At 40.3% G+C, this 21,397-nt stretch overlaps 1 protein-coding gene across 1 annotated transcript in view; it reads right to left on the reverse strand.

The window, feature by feature from the left end:
- SHISAL2A (shisa like 2A) overlaps positions 1–21,397 on the reverse strand; it is a 2,291,278-nt gene that overhangs the window by 1,697,437 nt on the left and 572,444 nt on the right. The window lies entirely within an intron of this gene.

The raw sequence follows: 21,397 nt of genomic DNA on the forward strand, positions 1-21,397 counted from the left end.
TTGTTTTAAGTAAAGAAAAAAAATATTAAGAGCATATTGGAACAAACGCGGGTGAATAAAGGTTATTCAAGGATGTTTAAATGCGGAGCATGTAGAATGTGTAGATATATAAATAAGGGGTCTTACGTTAACATAGTGGGTTACAATAGGACAATTCCTTGCCCAGGAAGATGTTGTTGTAACTCAACAATGGTAGTGTACATAGCTAATTGTACATCATGCTCTGCATTTTACATGGGAAAGACAGTGAGGAAATTGAAGGAAAGAATAGCAGAACATCTTAGAGCTATCAAGAATAAAGATACCTTCAATGCTTTATATATGCATACCACAGTTTGTTCAGAATTCAAAAAGTTTATATTTTTTGTATTGGGTCGAGTTACACCAGATATACGAGGGGGTGACAATAAGCTTAAAGTAGAAATGTTGGAGACAGCTTGGAAAATTAGATTAAATGCCACCCAACATCCAGGCATAAATGAGAGTATATCTATTTTCCTTACCTGAAGGCAAAGTGTAATATTATTAACTAGTTATTAATACATCTTATCATAGGCAGTCTTACTACTGTTGTTTAATATGATATTTAAGTACACACATTTGTATTAAATATTACATGGTTAAATGCATACATAAAAATAGGAATATGTGCAATGATATAATGAAAGTAAATATATATATTTTAACCCCTTTTAAGAGTTGTGAAAGTGTTATGAGTTTATTTTTATATTATTTTATATTACAAGCATATAAGTATATTAATATACATACAAAAACTTTTTATGATTATATGTTTTTTAAGCAACTGGATTAGTGCAGTAGGAGGTTTTTGTTTTTAATTATTTTGGACTAATGAATTAATGCATTGATGAATTTGGTTGGTTGTAGTCAAAATGAAGTAACTACTTATAAGAATTTTTTTAAAATGTTCCACTGACTCTGATTATGCCATATGTATTATGGTGAAAGCACTAAGTTTTGTGGATTTTGGTAATTAAAGCAATATTTTCTACAGTGTTTCCTGACTTTATTCTTTTTACAAGTCTGGCTCTTGTTGGGCTATTTAGTGTGTTTTTTGACAGTATTCTGTTCTCTTTGATCTTTTCTGCATTTGGAGCTACTTTGGCTTCTGCTGTTATGTCCTCATTTCTTCATCTGTCCCACAGTGTGCATCCTACCACCTTTCTCAGCCATTTCATTTCTATCACCTCTAGCTTCTTCAACCATGCTGCCTTTACTGCCCATGTTTCTGTACCATATAGTAGTACTGGTCACACCACTGTCTTGTACACCTTACTTTTCAGCTTCTTTGGCATTCTTCTGTCATAGATTACACCTGACACTCTATGCCAGTTGGCTGCAGCCCCTCTGATTCTAGTATTGACCTCTTCATTTACACTTTCCTTCTCCTCAACTACCCCTCCCAGATACCTGAAGCTGTTTACCTGTTCTACTCTGCCTGGATATTTCCTGAATATTGCTGATCTCTGGCTGCATTTTATTTTGAATTGAAGCATTTCATTTAAGGTTTGTTCATTTCTATTTTTTATCTTTTGCTTGTATTGCATTTGTTTTGTTTTAAGTTTTCTGTTCTGTTGGAGTTTTAAGAGCTCTTGTCTAGGGTCGGTTATAAAAGTTACAAAAGAATTCCTTTGCAAACAGTGAATAACATTTGCTAATTAGTTGGAGGAGCTGAGAAATAGCATTCCTCATTTCGCTAGAAATATCTGGAGGCATCTCTATTTAGCTGGAGTACTTGTTTGGCTTGCTTGCTGTACTCTTCCTGAATATTGCTGATCTCTGTCTGCATTTCATTTTTCCCACCTACACACCCAAGTGTTGTTGTAAACTCAATGGCATTTGATTTGTCCGCCCCTACTATAAATATAATTTTGGACACTCCTACCAGTCCCATGTGATCAGCTCCTTCTACTAAGTATGAAGAGATCAGCTGGGAAGGCCCACTCTCTTAGTTTCTTAAACTTGAATTATCTTATGTTTCCTTCCTTCTCACTTAACTTAAAAACATTGCACCTTATTCAGTTGCTTTTACTGTATTTGTGTTTCTTCCTAATTTATTTTGCTTTTGCCACTTGGTCTTAAAATTTGTCAATTGCATTTATTCTGCTGCATTTATTACGGCTTGTTAGTAACCTTATTAAATTGCAGCTGTTATTCTAAGCCTCTTAGTTTTGGTTTAAGCACTTGGGCTTCATGCCAGTTGTTTTTACATCAATAATTTTGTAGTCTACACTCTTGTGGCAGGAGAGAGAGCTTATATCCTTCCAAGTTGGGAATTGCTGGCTGAAGGTTGATCGTGTCTGTTATTCTAAAAGTTTCTTAGTTCTGGTTTAAGCACTTGGGCTTCAGTCCAGTTATTTTACACTAAGAAGGTTTGTGTTCTACACTCTTGTGGGAGGAGAAGATAACTTCTGCCCTTCTGATCTGGTAATTGCTGGTTGAAGGCTTGTTATGTCTGTTGTTCTAAGTAGCTTTGTTCTGGTTTAAGCACTTGATTTCCAAACCAGTTATTTTACATTAGGAAGATTTGTGGTCTAACTCTTGTGGCAGGAGAGGATAGCCTACACCCCTCTAAGCTGAGAATTGCTGGTGAAGGCTTATTGTGCCAGTTATTCTATGTGTCCTTGTTCTGGTTTAAGCACTTGGGTTACAGACCAGTTATTTCACACTAGGAAGGTTTGTGGTCTATACTCTTGTGAGAGTATTCTACTGAACTGCTGCTTAATTTAAACTGTTTTTGTTTCTTTCTGCTGTTCTGACTGCAATTTTCTGCACTTTGAATTTCTAGTACTTCTGCATTTTATAGCATAGGCTAGATTCAGACTTGCTAAATCTAGGCTGTTTTACATCATTTGAGTACTAAAATCAGGCCTCTTATATTAAGAAGCCCCCCTGCCCTGAACCCTTGTGGCAGAAGTGTGCAGTTAAGGACTCATCTGAGTTGGGGATTGCTGGAATAAGGCTTTGTCTTAGGCTTTCCCTTTGGCTAGTTTGTTTAAAATTGTTTAACTTCACTTGTATTTAAGTGTCATGTATGCATGGGTTTGCACTCAGTTTACTGGAGTTGCTCAGAGATCGAACTGCTGCCCTGTGAGCAACTCAGTTGTGCATTGTGAAGCATTGACACAGTTTTCTACCCCTAGCTCTCCATAGAATACCCACTTTTTGTTAGTCTTTTAGCAAAACATGGTCCATCTAGCCCACTCCCCACTAGTTACTACAGTATATACTTTCCATAATGGACGGACAGATTCCTACCATTTCTCTAGCCAGCCTGATTGGCATGGGGATCCTGAGGCAATGTAGCAATTGTCCTATGTATACTGACAACCAGATACTCCTAAAACAAACAAATACAACATGTGAGAGATATATCTCTAATATGAATTTGGAGTCAATTCTCTCACATAACAACAAACCAAATATCAAACAGGTTGCCAGCACACACACTTCACCTATTGCACATATGAAACTCACAACATATAAACCCATATATGTAGAGGTACTCACTAGAAGTGGCCAGAGACCTCTCACGTATAAACGTACTGCGCACACTGCAGACCCAATAGAATCCACTACACATAATAATACACACAACAGTATCTCAGCCAATAAGACCCTAAGGCAAAACACCTAAAAAACCAAATGTCTTGGTCATAGGCAACTCTATAGTGAGACACATTGATGTCCTACTCCCCAGGATAGACAAGAAGAAGGTCACAGTCAGCTGCCTGTCAGGTGCCAGAATATGTCAGATCATACACACACTCAAGTCTCTCAAAATCAAGTACTGTTATGACCCTGTCACAGTCCATGTTAGAGTGAATGACTTGAGACATACCTCACTGGACTATATGAAAACAGACATGACTGAGTTCTCAGATTATGAGTCCCTGGCAGGGATGCCCTTAGCCCTTAGCAGCATGCTGCCATTATCTAGGACGATGTCTCAATATAAACAAAAAACGATTGACTTCAACAATTGGCTTAGCTTCTGGGGTCAGTCCAGGGGGATACAATATATTCTATCCTGGGAAGATATGGTGACAGACCATGGTGCTTTACCAGAGATGGTCTTCACCTGTTACCGCTTGGCTTTCACTTACTGGCAAAGGTACTTGCCTACCCATAGTGCATTTTTAGGCAATGTAATAAGAACAAAATTCCTGATATAAAAATATCCACTAGAGACAAACTCAATGTGATGCTGCTTAATGCTAGGAGTCTAAATCAGAAACTGCACTCACTGGAAGAACTCCTTATCTTGGAAGATGTTGATGCCTGTGCAGTCACAGAGACATGGTTCAGGGACACAGAGAGCCCCTGGCCATGCAAGGCTAAAATGCCTTCCACACATTTAGACCTGAAAATGAGCATGAAAGAACCAAATCAGGAGCTGTACCAGTCTTCATTAAAGATAAATACACCTCAAGACTAGTCAAACAGTATAACTCCCTAGAGTTACTCCAAGTCTAACTGTACGTAAAATCCTCTTCTATACCATGGATAGCTATTGGTCCCCCACCATGAACCAAGAGAACTACTCTGCCTACCTGGACCTACTTGAGTCATTCATTATACAGCCCAGCACTTTGGTCGCGGGCAATTTCAACTATCCTTCCATCTATTGGGAGTCATATATGAGCACAAACATGCTCATCCTAAGGTTCCTGGATTTTGTTAATACAAATGCTCTAGAACTGATAGTCTGCACCCTCACAAGGGGCTTGAATGTCATATACTTAGTACTCTCCAACATAGGGGGGTCTCTGCACTACCCTCTGTGTGTTGCCCTCGGTGGTAAGGTCTGATTATAGATCAGTCTTGTTCGAAGTATAGATCATACCTGAATCCCCCCAAGAGCAAAAAGGATGAACATTTTCTCCAAAGCAAACTATAGCTTCCTAAATGATAGTATAAATAGTTTCAAACCACCTGCTACCACTATCAACAATTAGTCCTATACAGAGGTGTACACAAATGCCCTGTATAAAAACCTGTACAAATGTATAGACTCAGCTGTACCTGAATGGCTCAAAACAAGGTCCTCACAAAAAAATAAGGCACCCTGGTGGACATCAAGCATAAATAGATTATACAACAAGAGGAAGAAACTAATGTGTAAGAACAAGAGTGAACTGACTGAACAGAGGGAGGATACCCTCCGCAGCTTGAAGAAGCAAATTAGATATCTTATAAAGTCCTCTAAAGCCAATTATGAAGCTAAACTAGCATCTCTAGCAAAGAATACTCAAAAGGCATTTTTTAATTATGTCAGAAATCTAAAAGGGAAGGCCCAGATTTGTGCTGAACTACTAGTGGATGGTACCACTCACACTGAACCTGAAGACATCATCAATCTGCTAGCAGACAGATTTGGCACAAATTTTAGCCCAACCCCCGTCCCCACCAGACATACCCCAAAGTATACCTGTCACCAGTCCTCTACCTAGTATCTTCAAAGAGCAGGTCATAACCACTCTCCATGGCCAAAAACACAGCCTCTATGAGACTGAATAACATCCATGACTGCCTACTAAATGGTGTAAAACAGGACCTAGTGGAACCACTTTGCACTCTCTTCAACCACAGTCTAAGTAGTGGTTTTGTCCCAGCAGAGTGGAAAACAGCAACGGCAATTGCCTTGTACAAAGGGGGTCCATCAACTGACCCTGGGAACTATAGACCCATAAGCCTAAACAGCCTTATCTGCAGAGCCAAGGAGAGAATCATCATGGACCTTATCAGCAAAGACATAGGTGACCTTCAAACTCTTAACCCAACCCAATTTGGCTTTATTAAGTGTAGATCATGCTTATTAAACCCAGTGGACTTCTTTAAGAATGTCATCAAAGCCCTGGATGAAAGCAAAACAGTACATACAGCCTATCTTGACTTAGCAAAGGCTTTTGACACAATGCCCCACTCAGACATTATTAAGAAACTCACCCAGCTGGGAATTAATCCATATTTCACTAGATGGATAGCCAACTGGCTCACTGACAGAACTCATACAGTCAATGGTGGGGATTTCACCACAACAAGCAGACCAGTTACCAGTGGCATACCACAAGGATCTGTGCTGGGCCCCCTACTGTTTGGAATCTATTTCTCAAAAATCCAGGTGAAAATAGATAGCCTATGGATTACCAAGTTTGTTAATGACAGCAAACTGAGTGCAATCACTGAGTCCCCCAAAGATGTTGACATAGTACAAAAAGGGCTTAGACAGACAAAAGATTGGTGCCAAAGCCACAGACTTAAACTAAATGCAAAAAAATGCATTATCATCCCTTTCAGCAAAGGGGAAGTCCCTGCAAATTGCAGTATTAACGGTACCCCCTTAGCTCAAACCCTATGGTGAGAGATTTGGGAACACAGGTCAGTTAACTTCAATCACTGTGTATCAACAGTGGTAAGAAAGGCCTTCTATGTTGCACATCTCGTAAGTAAGGGAATCGCATCCAGAGCTAAGGATGTTATAACTCCCCTGTCCTCATCCCTCATCAGACCACTAATAGAGTACAATGCTCCCTTCTGTATGTATCTCACCAGACACCTGCAGCAGCCAGAGAAACCTCAGAGGTTTCTCACCAATAAAATTCAGGGCCTTCAACACATGACCTACATGGACAGACTGAGGGCCCCGTCACTATATTCTGTATCTTATAGGCTGCTCAGAGGCGACTTCATCTTGCCATGTAGAGCAGTCTCGGACCCTGCCCTAATGGAAATGCTGCACATCAGCAAGTCAAATGGACAAGATTCACTAAATCTAGGGCTCTTAACCTAGCCTGCCACATTAACAGGACATGCTGGAGAGATGTATAACAGAGGTCCTCAATAACCCTATTTAGGCATAACTTAGACAACTGGATGGGAGACCATAAATTTACTCCAGTGGATGTCACCTATGTCTTTCTTGGATAAGGGCAGGTGGCATTGATCACAGACTCGCACTGCAAATATAGAGCATGCAACTTGGTTAATAAGGGAACAAGGGTATAACATGGCTAGGCTTATAAAGGCCCTAGAGCCAATCGCCTAGTAACCTCCTATGAACCTATGAGTCTATAATACCAAGACAGACAGAGATATACATACATACATAATACACTTTTATTAGTGCATACATGTGTACGCATCTGTGTGAGCATGTGTTTTTGTGCATGTGTGTGTGTGTGTGTGTGTGTGTGTGTGTGTGTGTGTGTGTGTGTGTTTGCGTGTGTGTGTGTCCATGTTTGCTAGCAACAGATGAAAAGGGAGAAATAGGCAGAAAAAATGATACTGTATACTGGACTATTCCATAGATGAAATTACATTGTACAATGAATTAATCTACTTCACTGCATTAAAGTTATTCTGATGTGTATGCACACAGGCAGAACCTTCACTCCAGGATGAATAGATAAATGCAGATTTCTGAATTTCATTATAGTTAGCTCTGAGTTGAAAGTATGTGAGTCTAGTTTCACAAAATTTCACAAAATTTCTAAATACAAATGCAAAGCCACCATGAGACACTGGCTAAGGATGCATTTTTTATGGAGTAGAATGAGCAGACCACAGAGACTGGTAAAGCTCTACAATATAATTTTAGTGGGATCTAATAATCTTTGGGTAATATTTTAAGTGAATATAGTGGCAATGGGGAAGATTTCTGTATGACTTTGAATATGTGAAGGACCTACTCAAGCTGTTGTTTGCTATGTCAGTGTTCAAATCCATAGCTCAAACATAATAGCCTCTGCTAGTACTGTTACCAGTTTCCTTTTGTAGCACTTTGTACATCTGCAAAGTGTTCATGATATAAAGTTGGTTTTAACTGAATTCTTGTTAGAGTGCAAAAGGGAAGAGTTTGGTGTATGGGAGAGTTTAATGTTTTACTCCTTGTAAACCACATTTCTTAGTGTTGATGGTTCCAAAATTCAGGGTGGCATATACCATGCTTCACAAGATTTACCAATGGATGTTGGGGATTGATTACAAGAACAAAGACCGAGGGATTAAACAAAGCCAGTCATGGGTAAATTCTGCTATCCACAACCAATCATTGATTATTGTTATTACACAATTACATTTACGAAAAAAAATCTTACCTTTTCTAAATAATGTCATTGTATAAGAGGACTTTAGTTCCCTCCCACTGGCTTTTGCAGTCTGGGGAATCTACTATACGTACTGCACATGCTCCAATTCTGTAACTGACTGCATAGTACATGGCTGCCTGTTTTTCTTTTTCTTTTTCTAAGTTATTGAGGAGTGTGCATTTTCCTTTCTATTTTTTCATTGTTGAAATTTTCACAATATGCCTGGAAATATGGCTAATATCTTGGTTTGCATTTAATACAGGCTCTCATTTCATGGCAAATGATGACAGGCATGTTAGGTTTTGAAGTATAAAGTGGAGCTGATGTAGAGGCACTTTTTGCATTGCATTTTTTTATTTATTTTATTTCATTGTAGTGTTTTCCTTGGAGCAGTTTACTTATAAAAATAATTTTATTTTTTACATTTTAAATTATCTGCTAGCAGCACAGATAAAATAAAGAAATATAACTTATTTCTATGAGCATTGCTTGCTTAACAACAAGCATGCTGATTGGCTGTCCAATTAGTGTGCATATTTTGGAATGCTAATTTTTCTTCATTGTATAATTAAAAATGCCACTCCAGTGTTCTGCTTCCACTCTGACTTATCAGTGAAGAACTTAATAGCTGAGTACAACTATTCGGGAATTCAACCCCAATGAAAAAATTAAATGTAATCATTTTTGGTGTTTCTGGTGGGGATAAGCCTCCCCCATATCCTCCATATGAGGGTCAAACCTGTGCAACTCCAAAGTTTATGGATAACAACCCCACATTCAAAAATATGCATTAAGTAAAATTAAGCAAAAATTTGCAATGACAAGCACAGGGCTGATTTACAGATAGTGGTAGCACTGCTACATACTGTAAGCTGTGAGGTCGAAATCAAATGCTAATGACCATATAATGAAAAGGAAATGAGCAATATTATCCTAATAATCCTGATTGCAAATGCCAGTGAGGGTAAACAATATGACCAATATGACTGATTGATTCATAAATGTATAAAAATTGCATAAACAATTTCATCTACCAGTGAGTCTGTATACAGTGATTTCTAATTGGACAGGAAGAGAGACCCATCCTATAATGCTAAGTACAGCAGCAACAGCAGCTGTAGTCAAGCAGTACATGTCAGAGGCTGCTCTCATAGCGAATGTCCTTGAATGGACACACTATTGCCCTCTGAGGCACAGAAGGATCTGATTGTGCCTAACGTACTGTCACCTCAAGTTAAAAGGATACAGAGCATGAATGTCCTTGGTTAACTGAGGAATGGCACTGACATCGACACCCACCAGCATGGATGACAGTAAAGCTCAGGATTGTGACAACCATATCACGCATGTGCCTGACCAAGATTTACTTCATGTTTGCATTGGCAGCTGCACCATGCTTTATCAGTCACACCACCATTGTCTGAGGTGATCAGAAGCTAGAAGTACACAAATGTCACCTGAAAATTCTGTGGGCTGTACACAGACTAAAGGCTGATGAAAGGTATCTGCAAGAATGGTATTAGTCCTAGTGCAGGGAAGCAGAAGTACTCATGTGGCTGTCTGAAACACCAATGAGTTGGGCCATGTATTGATAGCCGTCATGTATGTCATTATGCAGGTTTCTGATTAAAATGGTCTTCTCCAGAATTGTGTTGTGGCATCCTCTTCTGTCTTAGTGACAGCCATTCATACCCTTCATGTGATGTCCATGGCACCCATCCTAGGCAACGAATGGAAGGCATGGAGATGCCAGCTACTGGCCTGTTGCTCCTGACCCCTGTTCCCATGCAAGTTCATGAGAAGTGTGATGATCCACCACTAGCCAGTAATCAAGGAGCCTCAAGCCTCACCACTGGCACCAGTGGGGGATTTACCTTGGGAGAATGACATGCACACACACAGAATTTCCAGATGCAGCTTTCTGCATCAAGTGCAATTTCCCTTAAGAGCACACAGAGACCACAGTCAGTCTGTGGCTGGTTTCTCCCACTTTCTCCAGATGCCCAGTAAGACACCCCACTGGCACAGCTATAGATTTGAGATTTCAGCTGAGTGGCCAAACCAAAACCTCCAGCACCCTCTCTGTCTAACCAGTGATTCATGTACCTGCCCAAGTAGCTCACACACACACACACACACACACACACACACACACACACACACACACACACACACACACACACACACACACACACACGCACACACACACACACACACACACACACACACACACACACACACACACACACACACACACACACACACACACACACACACACACAAACACACCTGGGAAAGGCTGGCACAGGTTTACTATCTTTGCCCCCTTTTGCCCAGACTATAACGTAGTTATCCCTGCCACCAGCCAACTATTTATCAGCTACTTTAAGGCCCTTAACAAAGCGTGTCCAATCTTACTGCATAATATTAATATTAATACAAATGGTAGTTTGTCCAAGAGCAAGGCTATTAGGAGTGGCCCACACAGTGTCACCAAATGAATATGCAAGTACTCTCAAAACCTAGATATTTCTAGGCAGATCAGCCACAATGAAAGGTTTAAATATATTTAATAATAAATAATAGGAGACCAAGAAAATAGTGTATATTCACAGTGACATCAGAGTTCAAAATGACAGGAAATATTTAAAACAACATTGCAGGGCAGTCGCAAATAAATAAATAAAAATATCTAAACTAAGCTTTGCTATATTCCTGACTATATCCAAGAGAATTGTACCGTTCCCTAAAAACGTACTTCATCAGAGCAAGGCAGATGTGGTGAATGGTTCTTTTCAGGTGCAAGACAGAATACAGAATGCCCTGTCTGACTAAGAGACCTCTCAAATTAATATCTCAAATATTACATATTACTGCTCGATGGCTTGCAGAATGACATCATTTCTTGTCATCTGAGTCTATCTCAGGTGAAACCTCCACTGCTGGAAGCTGGCAGTATTTAGCATCTTCCTGTGAAAATACATACACCTCAAATCTTCAGCAGATGCTGGAAGTCATAAAAAATTACATTCCTTCACATTTCAAGACTAGTAATTATTTCACCCCAGAAACAATACAGAAAGTTCCCTAGTTTTAGACAATGTGTCTCCTTGCTGCATTGAAACTGAAAGATACAATTTTTATGACATAGCCATAAAGTAATTTAATTTGTTATTTTTCTGAAGTTAAACTCATTTATTCTAGTTTCCACTGTTAAAATATACCCCCGGATTCATTATCCTTCTTTGCAGGACTAGCTTAGTCCTGCATGGAAGTGGCTGTTTAGGAGCAGGACGGCAGCACACCATGCATAGTAATGTAGGCGCACTGCCTGAGCTCCTAAAGGGACATGGAGTGTGTATGAGTGCAGGGGGCATGTCTGAGAGCAGAGCTCTCAGAATCTACACACCCCTACAATCAAGAATAGCAGTGTAGGAGTAAGAATGAGTGAGACCGCTCATAGTTGTTCGCATACCCCCAGCAACATCCCCCAAGTGTACTAGAGCAATAGTCACAACATTTAAATTTAAAGAATTTTTTTTATGAAACAGATCAAATTTAACCGTAGGTGCGCGGGTTTGCCCATCACTTAGTTATGGTTAATGCAGCTTAAATGGCACAAGAGGATAAAAAGCAAGATATATACAAATGAAGCAGTACAGCAATGGTGTAGTGGGATGAGCATGCGCCTTACGAGCAGTCATTCCCGGTTCTAGTCCCACTCCAGTGCAATCCATTTTCCAAGTCAAATCACTTTATGATCAGTTTATCTTGTTGCATAACCTACGGCATAACATATATTTGTGAACTGGAGTACTGCATTAAATGCAGATGTGAGGTGTCATTGTCATAATGTTGCAAAGTTCACAGATAATGACAAGTCCCCCATACAGTATATGTACAAAGGAATCAGGGATAAAAATGGAAGGTAAAATGTGTAATGAATAATATATACATACAGTTGCCAAATCCACTACCTGCCCAAGAACCATTAGACATCACTGTCTAAATTAGTGCAGTGGTAAGCAGGTGTAAGCACTAGTAAGCAAGAGAAAGCATAGGTACACAGTAGTAAGTGGGAGTAAGCATATTTAAGCAGTAGTAAGCAAGTTTAGCCTGTTTGCATGAGGGTAAGCAATGCGCACACAAGTTAAGCAATATTGAAGCTAACTCACTGTAAGCATACTTAACCAGAGTATAGCATTGCTTACCTTCGCGCAAACCAGCGCAAACCTGCTTACAATTGCTTAAAATTGCCTTAATCACTCTGTATGCATCAGCCGCTGTTCTGCCCAGAAACAAAATAAAAAGCCGTTGCAGGTCTTGAACTGAGAACCCTGTACACCATAGTCACAGTAGTTAACCACTAAGCCATCACAACAGTACATAAGATTGAGGTATCACCAAACAGATCCTCACCATACAAAATACAAACTGAACATGTGAAAGGAATCTATATACAGTTTTATATTGTATAACCAACTACATGACATAAATATGTGAACTGGAGTACTGCATTAAGCCTAGATGTGAAGTGTCATTGTAATAAAGTGTTGAAATCCCCTAATAAACACAAGGACACCATACAGTGTACGAACACATGAATCATGGATACTAAACACATTTATAACATGTAATAAATAAGAAATCAATGCCACAATGCAAATATAATGTTAACTTTGAACCTAACACCACTCTTAAGTATTCAACTGCGGTACCAACTTTATCATTCTTGTAAGAAAAGCGCAGTCCGGGTCTGAACTGTCTGCAAACAGCTAAAGTTAACTTTGAACCTAACACCACTCTTAAGTATTCAACTGTGGTACCACCTTTATCATTCTTGTAAGAAAAGCTCAGTCCGGGTCTGAACTGTCTGCAAACAGCTAAAGTTAACTTTGAACCTAACACCACTCTTAAGTATTTAACTGCGGTACTACCTTTATCATTCTTGTAAGAAAAGCGCAGTCCGGGTCTGAACTGTCTGCAAACAGCTAAAATTAACTTTGAACCTAACACCACTCTTAAGTATTCAACTGCGGTACTACCTTTATCATTCTTGTAAGAAAAGCGCAGTCCGGGTCTGAACTGTCTGCAAACAGCTAAAGTTAACTTTGAACCTAACGCCACTCTTAAGTATTCAACTGCGGTACCACCTTTATCATTCTTGTAAGAAAAGCGCAGTCAGGGTCTGAACTGTCTGCAAATAGCTAAAGTTAACTTTGAGTATGTGTCTACCTGTTTGAGCCAATATTCATTTTCCCCTGGAGAGCACTCTGCTTTGGCTTGTAAGCAGCCCCCCACCACCACCCACACACACACACACACACACACACACACACACACACACACACACACACACACACACACACACACACACACACACGCACACACACACACACACACACACACACACACACACACATACACACACACACGCACAAACACACACACACACATCTTCTACTTTCTCTCTTATTGCCTTCTGCTAGCAAATAGTATCCATAACTGATCAATACTGTGTGTTTGTTAATTTAAACTGAGACCACAGTAGCCTACTGATACAAGGTTATCCTGTTTTTCCACCTGAGAAATGGTTAAGAAATGACTTACAGTTTCAGAGCAGTCCTTGGTCAATTGTGATTGTTTCTTAAACACAAACTTGTCTTTGCTTTGGCTCATTAGCAGCAGTACAAAGAACTGCCTGCTCACACCCTTGTTCTCCCCTCTCCCTTCCCAGTTTATTACCTTAAGACAATCCCAAAGTTAATAAATATTACCTGTGGCAGGCACCATTTTTAAAACTACAATCCACTCTGCTACAGGCCCCATGAGGAGCTCAGTGTCTCTCCAGTAAGTGTTTTACAACTGTAAATGCTTATTTATGTTGAATTGTATTAGACATTTTACAATTGTATAATGTTTATGTTGAATTGTGTTAGACATCTAATATGATTTATGCTTTATTATTGGAAGTTACTATGGCATGCTAGCATTTATCTGCATCAAGTTGTTTTTAGTATAATAGTATGTATGGTCTATTTGCATAGCTGCACCTTGTTCACTAATTTTATTCATGTAATTGTATTGTGTGTAGACAGCTCATACTGGTGTCTAATTATTTCTATATAATTGTGCTGTTACTGGTGGAGAGAATCACATTAGACAACCACGACAGATTGCTGCTCGCTATATTTTTATCTGTGACTGCATAACTGTCTGAGGTTTTTTCTAACAGATGTTCTTCCAATTGGCTCAGTATCTGCATATACTAAGTAGATGGTTCAAGACATTGTCCTGCATGCGGTAGCTATTTGCTCAGTGTGTTTTTTGTAATCTTTATAATATATATTTACCATCTCAAAAGTGCTTACTCCTCTCTGTACTCTTCTTTTCTAAACCTAACACCACTCTTAAGTATTCAACTGCGGTACCACCTTTATCATTCTTGAAAGAAAAGCGCAGTCAGGGTCTGAACTGTCTGCAAACAGCTAAAGTTAACTTTGAGTATGTGCCTACCTGTTTGAGCCAATATTCATTTTCCCCTGGAGAGCACTCTGCTTTGGCTTGTAAGCAGCCCCTCCACCACACACACACACACACACACACACACACACACACACACACACACACACATCTTTCACTTTCTCTCTTATTCCCTTCTGCTAGCAAATAGTATCCATAACTGATCAATACTGTGTGTTTGTTAATTTAAACTGAGACCACAGTAGCCTACTGATACAAGGTTATCCTGTTTTTCCACCTGAGAAATGGTTAAGAAATGACTTACAGTTTCAGAGCAGTCCTTGGTCAACTGTGATTGTTTCTTAAACACAAACTTGTCTTTGCTTTGGCTCAGCAGCAATACAAAGAACTGCCTGCTCGCACCCTTGTTCTCCCCTCTCCCTTCCCTGTTTATTACCTTAAGACAATCCCAAAGTTAATAAATATTACCTGTGGCAGGCACCATTTTTAAAACTACAACCACCCTTGTCACTATCATATGTCCATTTATCAGTTAACTCTGTTAACTGATTGTTTCCAACCCCCTCATACAAGCAACTAACAGGGTCTCTACCAGCTTCGCTCCCCACCCTGCCCCCTATTACCTCCCGCTCCCAGTGGTCCCACCTTTATTGCATTCACAAACCCCTCCCATCTTTCCAATAGCCAACCACAGCACTAACCCAACACTACCTCCTCCATCTTCCCACTACTATCACACCTCCTCAACTAACATGTACAAGCATACCTTACCTATGCTCACTGCATGCACTCTTCTTGCATATCTTACATCCTACCAAAGCCCCATCATTCCCCCACTCAACCACTACCACTGTACTACTACTCACACCACCACTCATGTCTCACCCTCACTCAGCTCCCCTCCCACCAGCTCAAGAACCATTCCTATGCACCCCCCACATATTCTACCAACTATATTACTCAAACATAAAGCATCCCTACAACTTAACATAGTAACCCTCTCACCATACCTATTACCCACAGAGCACAATCATAAAGTTTCCCTTATAAACAAACACATTCAAAAACTGAGAAAACTAATAACCTCATGCATATCAAAACTAGCCCTAAGTGGAGACATCCACCCCAACCCTGGCCCTACCATCTCCAACCCCAATCCTCATAATCAGACTAGAAACCACAACTTCTCCCATATTACAGCCAGTAGAAAGCCAAGTGTCTTCCTTCTACTAAGCCTCAATATTAGAAGTATATCCAACAAAGTCCATGAACTCCATGCCATCGTAGACTTGTACTCCCCAGATATAGTCTTCCTGACAGAAACCTGGCTAAAACCTCACATTACCAGTGAGCAAATACTCCCTACAGGTTATGGCATACTAAGAGTAGACCGGCTAAACAAAAAAGGAGGTGGTGTAGCTATATTTAAACAGCATCTAAATATCCATATTTTGAAATCATCAGCTCCACAAATAGGCAATGAAGAAATAATATATACCAACCTCAAAATAAACCAAAACAAAACCATCAACATAATTGGATGCTACTTCCCACCTGGCCAAAACATCCCTCCACTAGAAAATCTCCTCATCTGGTCTACCCACTATCTCCCCCAAGAAACTATCATTTTAGGTGATTTCAATATTGACTGGCAATCCTGTTCTGGCAACCATCCAACCCATCATGTAAACCTTCATGGCTTCACCCAACTAGTCCAGTCTCCAACCAGGATAAATAAAAACTCCAGCAAGCACACTACCCTGGATTGGATACTAGTCAGTAAGAGCCCCCAGTCATATATAACAGGCTGCTTATCAGATAGCCTCAGTGATCACTCCCCATCATTCCTACTCAAAAAATACCTATACCAAGCTAAACCTGTCATCTACTGTCAAATACGTAAAAAACTAAACTTTAACCCACTCACATTCATCTCATCCCTCAACGAATGTAACTGGCATCCTCTAAAGTACCTCAGTCTAGATAACGCAGTTGAATTTTTTAATACTACCTTCCTGAACATCCATAATTACCATGCCCCCATAAGATTTTCCAGAACCAAAGCACAACCCTCCCCATGGCTACAGAAAACCACTAAGTCAGAAATGAAAAATAGGGATAAAGCCTGGGAGCACTGGCACAAAACCAAAACCCCCTCAACTAGACAGAAATTCCTAGAACTATGCAATAGAGTCAAAAAGCTAATAAAACAGGACAAATTCCAATACTACCAGTCTGCCCTAGACTCCACACAACACAGCCCCAAACAATTCTGGTCCTCCATTTAACTCCACCCAGTTAAAGTCAGTACCCCTCCTCCTAACATCCCTTACTCCTCAGAAAATATTGCTACCTCATTCAACACACAAACCATACTATTACTAGCTAAACAACACAACCCCCCTCCCATCCAACCCACACCTTCAACTAGTAATCTCCCCACTGCCTTCTCTTTTTTCTCCTGTACCTACCTCCAACATAAAAAAACTCTTAACTAAACTTAAACCCACCAAATTAGCAGCAGACAACCTCCCAAGTGAATACCTACAAATCGCAGCTGATGCTCTGGCCTACCCAGTATCCATCTTGATTAACCAATCTCTATCAGAAAGTTACATTCCCACACTGTGGAAAGTATCACATATAATTCCCCTCCACAAAGGCGGACCTTCTACAGAACTAACCAATTACCACCCCAAATCTACTCTCTCTCTCCACTCTCCAAAATACTAGAGAGATGCATACACTCTCAGGTCTCAGACTACCTCCTTACTAACAACCTCCTGTCCAGTACTCAGCATGGTTTCTGACCCAACCATAGCACCACCACTGCCTTACTCTCCTTTACTAACACTATCCTTCAGCATAAAAACAATGGCTATCTCTCCTCTGCTACTTTCCTAGACCTATCTAAAGCATTTGACATGGTCCCACACAAACAACTTATCTCTGTCCTCAATAACCTATCCTTCTCACAATCAGTCATCAACTGGTTTCAGAGTTACCTGTCTGACCGCCAACAATCTGTTGTATGGCAGAATGACATATCTCCCCAACTACCTGTCTCCATAGGGGTTCCCCAAGGATCCATCCTTGGACCCCTACTCTTCTCTGTTTACACCAATAATCTAGCCTCTGCCACCAAACATGACACACTCATACAATACACAGATTACTCAACCATCATCTGCTCTACCCAGTCCCTACCAAAACTGCAAAAAGTCACACAGGAAGCTTTTTCCTCTGTTGAAACTTGGTTATCCAATGCCCAATTAATACTCAACCCAAACAAAACTAAACTACTCATCTTCCAACCCACCAAACATACTCAAAACAACTCTCACTTTAACATCACAGCAAAAGACACACCACTATATACCCAACTGAACACACCAAATTGCTAGGAGTGGAAATAAACAATAAACTAAAATTTGACATTCACATATCCATGACCATAAAAAAAGTCCACAAAAAACTAGGAGCGTTATACAGAAATAAGCAATTTCTCACCAAAGCAGCAAAGATTTCAATGGCAAATTCCCACCTTATCTCCTCCCTACTTTATGCCTCTCCAATATATACCAACCTAAGGCAATGCAATCTAAACAAGCTAGAGACCTGCTACAACAAAATCGCCAAATTTGCCACAGGGGCATCCTACCGTAGTCACCACTGTCTCTCACATGCTGAACTGGGCTGGCTTGAACTCCCTCACTTCCTTCAGTGGTATCAACTCTCACCCGCCCACAAACTAGTAAACCATCCACTAAATGTCCCATCCCTCCAGAATCTACTCCAACCCTATAGCACCACCAGACCACTAAGATCCAGCAACAAAAATCACTTGCAGATCACTAAAGCCAATAACTCTGCTGGTGAAGCACTATTCTCTTGCACCATAGCCAAATTATGGAACTCCCTTCCACCCACAATTACCTCCGTACCATCATGCACCCACTTCAAAACTTTACCAAAAGCGCACCTAAAAACATGCTGGCTATGCCCTTGCAACTCCCAATGTAATATCACCCACCCCATCCAACCACTACCTTTCTTTCCACTCCACTAACTACCTTGATTATAGCAAGCTCGGATGCTTATAAGCCTAGTACTTATTATACAGTAGGAACTTCTCATTGTAACATTTGTTAATGTCTGTTATGTACTTCACAGATAAAGATTCTATTTGTCTACTGATGTACTATGTTCTTCATCTGTAAATATGTTGTAAGTAATTGCTATGTTAAATTGCTAATCGCTATGTAATCCAATGTAACTACTGTCTGTTTATTTTAACTGTGGAGCTTTTCTCCCAGGGCCTCCACTGAAAATGGACCTACATCCAGTCGGACACTCCCGGTCAACAAATTTAAATAAAATAAAATAAAAATAAAATAATGCAACTTAAATATTAAGCAACACTAAGCATTGCACAGCCCAGCTTAGTAGGTGTAAGCAATGTGTAGGCTATCTAACTCAGTCTGCCCATTGGTATACCCCTGTAAGTAATGCCAACCTTAGGTAAGCAGGTTTGCCCATAGCTTAGCCTTTTCAAAACCATCCAATCACGGCAAAGTGTGGGAAACCGGCCCTATTTAAACCCAGCAGGCGAGAATACATCTCATAACTGGTTGTAGCTTCCCCTTGAAGGCACTATGTCTGGAAAGGGAGAGGGTGTGCACTTTCGGGTGCAATGCTGGGGCATCCAGGATTCCAGAGTCATGGCAGGATTCCTTGTGAAAGACCATGACCATGACCAGAGACTGCTGCAGGGCCAGTACCGGGGTTCCCAGTAAAATGTGGAAGGCTGGGACCATCTCGCCCGTAACCTCACCAGTGCCACTGGCATACCCCAAATTGTTGAGCAAGTCAGGCATCACTATGCCAACGTGAAATGGCGAAAGGGGGATCTCTTGGATCAGTGGATCCAAGAGGCTAGGAGGACAGGGGAAGTCCCAGCCATGTGTATCAGTCCACTATCTGCTTAATAATTGCCAGCTCATGTATATTATGGATATGTATGGCTAAATATTCCTCTTATGTCTTTCACAGCGGCAAGTGAGCGAGCTATGAACCAGGAGGCCCATGGCTGTAGATTGGAGCAGTTGCGACACGAGGCAGGTTAGTAATACTCTTGCATATACTGTCATAGGAAATAAATGTAAAAGTAGTAGTAAGTTAATTGCCTGTATAAAATCTGTATTGTTTAAGGCATGTACTGCATACACCAGAGAATAGGGCACGAAGAGTCTCATATAGGTTGTATGTAAATAAAAGCATAATAGCCTGACAATTAAGGTCTAACTGCTGGACTGCATGTGTTCACTCTGGAATCATATGGTAATGTACAGTTGCTATCACTTAATATTACTGTTGCAGTAAGCACTGTTCCCACACTGTGCTACATAAGTAAATTGTCTAGGAAGGTCTGTATATGACTGTTGTAATCCCAAGAGGTCAAACAGTACAACTGAGAGAGACTTAGACAGAAAACACTGAAAAGACAGACAACAAAATCCAAATAACACACTCAACTGTGACGAGAACTGTTGTATTTTTTGCACACACAGCGATGGTTCAAATCCTTGGAGTGGTAGTAGGCTGAATGCAGAATCATACCCCACAAGTGTACAGAAATGTCCAGAATGTTCATTAAATGGGCCCATAGCTGCTGCCTGTCACCCTGTCCCCCTGGCAAACTAGTGGGATGATTCCAGATGTTTAGGCAACAAACAAGACATACAACTGATTGTCAGACATCTATAACAACATACCTGTCACTCTAGCAACCCCCCAAAATGTTATGAGAGTAAGTAGCCAAATATGTTCCATCTCTACCCCCATGTTGTCAAGATGTGACCAGAGTGTGTACAGTAACAGAGTGAGACGTATGTGCATAATACAGAGGAAAATGGTAATTTGTGTGGCAACATTCAGGTGGTGCTAACAAACATTGCTCCCACAGGTCTGTCTGATACGAACACTGTGTCTATAAATAAAAGATTGATATCCTGTACTGGTACTGTTTACTCTGGTATTGTATGACATTGTTTGTGTTGCAGTTGCTCAGAATAATACTACTCATCACTGCCACCCACAATATACTACATAATACAACTGTCTAGGAAATCCTGTATAAGAGTGTTGTAATTACAAGGTCAGAATGCAAAACCACAGGAGAATTATAGACAGAAATCAGACAAGAGATACACAGCAATACCTATATAGCACATTCAGCTGTGATGGACAGTGTCTTATTTTTAGCAGACACAGCCATGGTTCAAATCCTGGGAGTGGTAGTAAGCTGTATGAAGAATCATACACCACAAGTGTACTAAAATGTCCAGAATGTCAAGGTATTTGACCCATATCGGCTGGCTGTTACCTTGCCCTCTGGCATATCAGTGTGCCAATTTCTGAAATGTAGGTAGCATGTCATGTCATATAACTGACTGTCAGACCTGTACATATTTGGAAAATGTCAAATAAAACAAACCTATCATTGTACAAGTCACTAAAGGTTTAAGAGGGCAATAGTAGAAATATGTCCCGGTTCACCTGCATGTGGTGAAGACATGCCCAGACTGTGTGCAAAAAGAAATGGACAGGTATGTGCATAACATCAACCTGGAATCTGGGAGGATATGTAGAAACAGGTAGTGTTAACAAACAATACCTCCACAGGTATAGCAGATAAGAGGTGTATACTACAGGTAAAACCAGTTCATGTATATAGTTGTCGACAGTCATACCACTTCCCAAACTAAGGCAATAGGATATTGTACTAATACTTGTAAGGTACA

The sequence above is a fragment of the Protopterus annectens genome, chromosome 10.part0 (genome assembly GCF_019279795.1).
Source record: "Protopterus annectens isolate FY-2018-M chromosome 10.part0, PAN1.0, whole genome shotgun sequence".
Taxonomy (NCBI): Eukaryota; Metazoa; Chordata; order Ceratodontiformes; family Protopteridae; genus Protopterus; species Protopterus annectens.